Source organism: Elephantulus edwardii, unplaced genomic scaffold (assembly GCF_000299155.1).
Source record: "Elephantulus edwardii isolate Elephantulus edwardi_28Jun2011 unplaced genomic scaffold, EleEdw1.0 scaffold00131, whole genome shotgun sequence".
Lineage (NCBI taxonomy): Eukaryota > Metazoa > Chordata > Mammalia > Macroscelidea > Macroscelididae > Elephantulus > Elephantulus edwardii.
This window is the reverse complement of record NW_006399881.1, coordinates 2,793,354-2,800,585: the sequence shown is the minus strand read 5'-3', so window position 1 is coordinate 2,800,585 and position 7,232 is coordinate 2,793,354. Positions and strand designations below refer to the sequence as shown.

The following is a 7,232-nucleotide window of genomic DNA, read 5'->3' as shown; positions in this document are numbered from 1 at the left end:
CTGTGCCCATTTTTCTATTGGATTATTTACCTTTATCTTGTTGTGGTGCTCAAGTATTTCATAAATTCTGGATATAAGTCCCTTATCTGATATGATATTACTGAATACTTTTTCCCAGTCAGTGGTTTCCCTTTTTACCCTACTGGAGAAGTTCTTTTTGATCTTCACTTGTATAAGCCTCACCAATTGTCTGTGTCCTGGATGTGTCCATTAGCAAGTTATTTCCTTGGGACTGACTGCTACTTAGAGGCTTTGCCTGCCTTCTTTTCAAGGTCACTGGTTTCTTTCTTTCAATTCTTTGTTGCTGCTCTTTATTATTATTATTATTAAATTTTATTCATGTTAATGAACATTTACAGAGATTTTGGGTTTTCATTCATTCACTGTTGCATGTTGCTGCTCTTATGCTAGGCTTCTACTTGACTCCGGAGCAAATCTTTTATTTGTCAAAAAGGAATCTAATTCACTAGCAGTTATATCATGGTCGTGATTTTCTACTATTTCATCATTATTGTGGACAAAATCTTTGTGTATAATCGGAAAATCAAGTAGAATTCATTTTAAACAGGTCTGAACTTCCTTTTTATGTCCCAGGAACCCAACTCTGTCAACAAAATCCTCAAATTGCAGTTTAGGGAATAGCCTATGTGCCCAGTGCTCCATGTGTCTGATTAGATTCTTCAAGTCTTCAGCCTCATGACCTTTCCTTTGAACTTTGCGTTATCGAACATATGCCTTAAGGTTGGAAGCCCTCTCTCTGAAATTAATCTCTGAGTATCCAGCTTGGGTATGTTCCTTTTAACTGTTCTCTTTGGAGGCACAGGAACAGGTGCTCTTTTCTCTGATTCTTCTAGCTTCTTCACGATCTTCTCTCTCTGGAGAGCCTGGAGATGGGAAAGGAGGGAAGCTTTCATCTTCCATATGCTCATAATCTGGGAGTTCCAGCATGTTTTCCTCTCCTTCAAACTGCAAGCAGCTCCAGCCAAGTCTGTCACTCTCTTTAAGTCTTTTCTGGAACTGTCTGCCAGGGGCTTTTGTCCTTCAGCTCTGATATACATTTCTGGGAATATGTCTATCTCCAGAGTTAAGCAGGGGAAGGTCAGAGAAACTCCCTTCCCTCCAAGGAAAAAAGAAAGAAAAGAAAAAATAAACCCACCAGCAACAGGAGTCCATCCTCCATTCTTGGGATAGTTCTAAGAAGATGATTTTTGTGGCTCCTCGGCAACTGCTGTCACCAGCTGACTTCCGGGATGAGGTGTGAGAAGAAACAAAGAGAAAAAGAAAAAGGTCTTTGACTGATGTTGCTAGGTGGTATTGAGTACGACTCACTCATAGCAAGCTCATGAACAATAGACTGAGACTTGCCCAATCTGCCTCATCCACGATCTCCCATATGCTCGAGCTCCTTGTCACTGTCATTGTGTCAATTCATCTGGTTGAGTTTCTCTCCCCGGTCTTTGAACCGGAACTAGAGGGTTTCAGCCTGTGCTATGTTCAGGAAACCACAAGGGGGAAAACCCAGTAAACTCACCCTTGATTTGGTGATATGTTTTCTTTTCTTCTCTAATCTGCTTGCTGCTATATGTGTTTCATTGTCCTCAAATAACCACTCCTTGAATTCCATCCAGGTTTTGGAGTTCTTTTTGTTTAGAGTGGAGCGTACATCTTACCTGGAGCTGAGGGCTCTTTAGCTCCAACTCCTGCCCTCGCCAAACTCTAGATGTTAAACATCCATTCATCCACGCACTTTTGACTGATCGTACCAAGTGTGGCTATAAATCAGGAGAGTGCTTATACAATCTTTCACAATGTTTTAAGACAGGCCTACCATTTCCTCTCTAACTATGGGATTCGACAAGGTTCCTCTGTCTTGCTGGACTGCAATATACTTTTGTGTAACTTGGGAATAGTAATAGTGCATACTTCATTGGATTGTATGGACTAGAAGGGTTAGTTGATATAATGCAGTCCTTAGAAATGCATTTCTGTGATTATACCTTCATTCAGAGCCAAGCAGGGGAAGGTCAGAGAACCTCCCTGTTTATACTTATCCCCCCCACACACAAAAAAAAGGAAAAAATAAAACAGAGCTTGGCACATAGTAAGTGCTCAATAAATGGAAGCTGAAGGATCTCTGTAGCCTTGTGCATAACATGCTGGGCTGCCAACCCAAAGGTCAGCTAGCTACTCTGTAGGTGAAAGATGGGTAGTCTCTTGACACAAAGATTTATAACCTCAGAAACTCAAGGGAGGGGTCACTATGAGTCAGAACCATCTTGACTAGAGTGGGCTTGATTTGTATTATTTTATAGAAACACTAGAAAGAAAATGATTTTTCTGTCTCAGTCTCCTTTTGAAGCAAAGGGATATATATTTAGCCAGAAATAAAATCCATAGATGAGGAGGTAACGTGGTGGCTTAGAACTTCAGCTTTAGAAACAGGTAATAAATCTCCACTTAATTGCGTAGTAGCTATGCAACATTGGGCAAGTCCCTTCACCTTCTATGTCAACAGTAAAAGGGATATAATGATAGTGCACACTTATCAAACCTATTTAGAATATTAAAGATGATAATTAATACATGCAAAATGGCTATTATTTCTACTGTGTCAACTTGAGTTGGTGTCTACTATGATCTAGGCCCTGCAGAACTATTAAAAGGATGCTTCTAGAAAAAGAGCTGTGGGGTTGTTATTGGGTTGCCATTTGATTGATTCCAACTCATAGGACCACTACGGGCCAGAGTGGAATTGCTCCCATAAGGGTTTCAAGGATGGAATCTTTACAGAATCTGTAATCTTTCTCCCATGGAGAAGCTGGGAGGTTTGAACCACTGAGGCTTCTAGTCAGCAGTCCAAACAGTATGCCCCCAGGACCCATGCTGCTGCACTGTTGCAATGATGAGTGAGAACTGATTCCTGGCCGACCCACCAATGCAATGGGTTCTCAGAGGCAGTAAGTTACACAGAAAGAGACTGCACGCCTTTCTCCTTCAGAGAAGCTGGTAGATTATGAACTGCATGCCTTTGAGTTAGCAGCCCAACTTCTTACTGCTAGGTCACCAGAGCTCCTACCAGGGCCCATAGAGGATTGTATATTAGGATCTTGAGGTGGTTTGGAACTCACTGACAGCACCTGAGATAGCTCTGTCACTGAGACACTGTTCAGCTGCCTGTTTTCTTTAGCATGACAGGCTCAGGGCCATTATCTTGAGCTCCTGTAACGAGGAGTGTGGCTATAACACACTTGACTATGCTTACTGAATGGTGGTGAAGAGAAATGAATGAAGACACAGTTAATCTCTCTAAATTGATTAAGGGTTCTGTCACATCCTGCTTACAGCTATAAGCTTCAGTTCCTTTTAGGTTAACAGCTTGCGACTTTTGGGCCTGCCCTTTCCTCAAGCGGGTCCGGCAGCTCCCCCGGGTACTGCATGGGAGCAGCATGTGCATTGTTTCAGCTGCCAGTGGCTGCTGGAATTAGAAATCAGAGAAATGGCTTTGCTGATACATCATTTTGTGTTTTGCCCAACACCTTCTTTCCAGAGCAACATACTGTCACTGGTGCTTGTCTTTGGGTATCTGGTTGAATTTCTTTTTCTTGTGTAGTCCTTCTGATCCTCAAAACTTCTCCCTACTCTAAGTCTGTTCAGATTCCGTCTTGGAGCTCTAGCTCTAATATTTGCTATCCAGAACATTCACAGCACAGCTCTCAATGTGATAGGATACTTTCCCATGTGCTCCCTTTTGGGAGACAGATACCATTTTGGCAGCAGCTAAAACTGCACTTGCACCTAGAAAAATTGAGATCAAGTCCTGGATCTGTCCCTCACTTCCTTGGAGTCAGAAGGCAAAGCGTGTTGCTTCTCTGGGCCTCAGTTTATGTCATCTTGAGTTTCAGTGCCACAATAGCACAGCTGAGTGAAGGCCATGAGTGACACAGATGGATGCGAGCAACTGCAGAGGGGAACTTGAGTGGCCCTCATGAACACACAATATCCCCTGAGTCCCTGCTAGGGAAATCAAGAGATTTAAGGGGCTGGATTCTAGCCAATCCCCGTTGCTCTTCCCCCCCCCCCCCCAGGCTGTTGGAGAACATGAATTACCATGAAACAATAGACTTGTACTAGATGACTTCTGAGGCCTCTTAGTTCCAAAATTTGGGCATTACCATGGGAGAGTCTGGGTCAAAGCAGGTGCAAGGATATTATTAAGGCTGCTGATGTTTTGCCTGGGGCCCCAGGCAAGAGGGAACAAAAATTCAGTCAATCTTGCAGGTTTTGCTTCCTCACTTCTGAAATGGGGATAATACCTACTCTGCTTGGGTTCAGTGCAGCTTCGAGAAGCAAATATGATAACGGCTTTGATTGTGGTCCTCTCAAGCAGAAGAAAGCCTTGTTTAGGCTTCATTTGGGAAAAGATGTTCCTCACCAGACCTTCCCAATCTGGATATCGGCATCTTAATGGTATTTGCCAGGCAGGATCCACTTTGTCTCAGTTAATAGTATTTGAAGACAGTAAGAAGGCTTAGCTGAAAACAACTCAAGGCAGGTGAACATAATATAAAATCTAGTGCAATTTCAACTGAGGCATAATTAACTATGGGAGACTCACCACTCTTAAAGAGAGGATTATCATTTGAATTTCTAGTTTTCCTGTGCATTAAGGAATTGAGAAAACCTTTAGCTCAGTATGGTTAAGAAATCACTGCTATTCTGCAATATTCCAGGTCTCTATCTTTTCCTCTTTTATAAGTCCTCCAGCTCTGCCTTGTGTCCCATAGTGGTTTTATCTGATGCCAAACTCACTAGAGTGGACATTCTTTTTTTATCAAATCCTCACTTATTGATGCAGCAAGTTTAGTCATTTAGCAAACCATTACTGAGTTGAACACGACTCATAGCCACCCTATGAACAAAAGGCCTGAACCCTACTATTGTTTCTCTATGTTCATAGAATTTCCAGAGGCATGTGGTTTAGGAAGTGGATAATACTCCTCCTTCCAAACCTGAATCAATCTGGGAACTCCTCCAAATACTGTCCATGATGTGTAACCATTATGGTATTTGACACACCAGTGGCACAGCATCCAACATCATAGCAACCTCAAGTTACTTCAGTACATCAAATTGAGAGACTAGTGCTCATATAGGGTTCATCAAAATTTAAAAGCTAGTAGTCTTTGTTCTTTATATTGATTGCCTTCGAGTCGAGCACGATTCCTAGTGACCCTATGAAAAAAGGCCTGAAACCCCTCTAAGACAACTATCAGCATTTACCAAAGTTCATTGAGTTTCCGGAGGCATGTTGTTTAGGAATTGGATGCCACTCCTGCTTTAGTTTTTTTTAAAAAAGAATCCAATTAACAAGATTTTAGCTAAATTGTTTTAACAAACTCAGTTCAAGAAAATTATACTATTATTAATTTCCCTGTTATATATTAGAGTAGTTCCTCAACAAATATAATACAAATTGTCAGTATATGTTCTGTTCTTCAAACTCATACAGAAGTGTGTGTGTGTATGTATTTATATTTAAATATATATATATGTATATATATATATATATTGAACTGAAGTGTGGGGATATTAAGGTTCCTTTTCTATAGATCTTAGCAATACTATAGGCTTGAGCAACAATGGACTGGAGCATGGTGAAGATTGTGAGGATGGTGCAGAATAGGGTAAGGCTCCCATCAGTTGTTAATAGTCTGTGAGCTGTGTTCACTCAATAACATCTAATAACAACAACAACAATCTTACAGAAACAGTTACATGCACCAGTTATTGAACTGGAGTATAGGGATAGAGAAGTTGGTTGTGGTTGGTGGTTTTGGTTTTTTGTTTTTTTGTTTGTTTGTTTGTTTTGTTTTGTTTTGTTTTTACCTTTTGTGTGTGTACCATCCAATTGGATCTGACTGGTATAGGAGGAAATTGCCCCTCCTTCTCAAGCAGAGCATCTGGTTTTTGTTTTTAAGTTCTATCTTATAAGCTTGAGCAACAATGGATTTGAACATGGCAGAGATTGTGAGAATGGCATAGGACAGGGTGAGACTCTGATCTATATGTTCATAGAGTTGTTTTTAGTTGTAGTTGAATCAATGGCACCAACAGCAACAAGATCCTAAAGAAATTTGCAATTTAAAAGACTAGCCAGACAATTAATTACAGTCATGAGATCGCTAATGGAATATTTTCTCAAAGAGATCTGGGGAAGCACATAGTTGAGGTTGTGGTGGTTAGGGCTGGTTCAAAGAATGTTGCCATCTGACGTGAGATTTGAAGGAGTAGCTCGAGTTTCACTGGGGAAAGTGACTAGAAGGCAGAGGAAGCAGTAGGTGCCAAGGTATTGGTGCATCAGAGCATGGCAACTATAGTTGATGTTTTGCCATCAAATTGATTCTGACTTATGGTGACCCAATGTGTTGAAGAATAGAACTGCATCATAGAGCTTTCTTAACTATAATATTTTTAAATTTAATTTTAAAATTTTATATTGATTTGCATACAAAATTCATGTACATTGTGTTTCATTCATGTATATTCTATTTCATACTTTTAAAATTCATGTTGTGTTTCATATGATCATTGCTATATATTTTGTTTTATAAAATTAATCACCATTGATCTATGCCCACTATTACATTATCTTTTCAGGTCTCCACTGGATTTTCCCTAATTCCCTCACCCCCTCCCTCTGCCCACCAAACTATGTGAACCCATGATTTCTCCCCCTCCCCACATTCTGCTCCTTGCCCTCCTCCCCTTCTGCCTTTCAACTTTTATACATATTTTACTAGATATCCTTTTATTTCTACAATAATGATTTTTATGCAGTATTTGTCCTTATGAGCTTGAGTTAGTTCATTCAGCATAATACTCTCCATCTTCTCCCATGTTATATTGTATTTTTTTAATAGCTGCTCCTGAGTGCTACACAGAACTACACAATGTATCAATCTATTCGTTTGTTGATGCATATTTGCTCTGCTAGTTGTTCTTGCTCTTATGCATAACACAGCTATGAACACAGATGTACAAATCTCTGAATCTCAGTTTTATTTTCCTTGGAGTATATTCCTAACAGGAATAAATGATTCATATAGAATGTCTACATTCAGCTTTTTGAGGAAACACCAAACTGCCTTCTACAGTGGTTGTACTATTTTATAATCCCACCAACAATGTATGAGAGTTCCAATCTCTCCACATCCTCTTCAGCTTTTATTGCT

At 40.3% G+C, this 7,232-nt stretch overlaps 1 pseudogene; it reads right to left on the bottom strand.

Annotated features, from left to right (window-relative positions):
- The window catches only part of LOC102857567, a 118,373-nt pseudogene extending 116,634 nt beyond the window's left edge, over positions 1–1,739 (bottom strand).
- Positions 1,740–7,232: the final 5,493 nt, after the last annotated feature.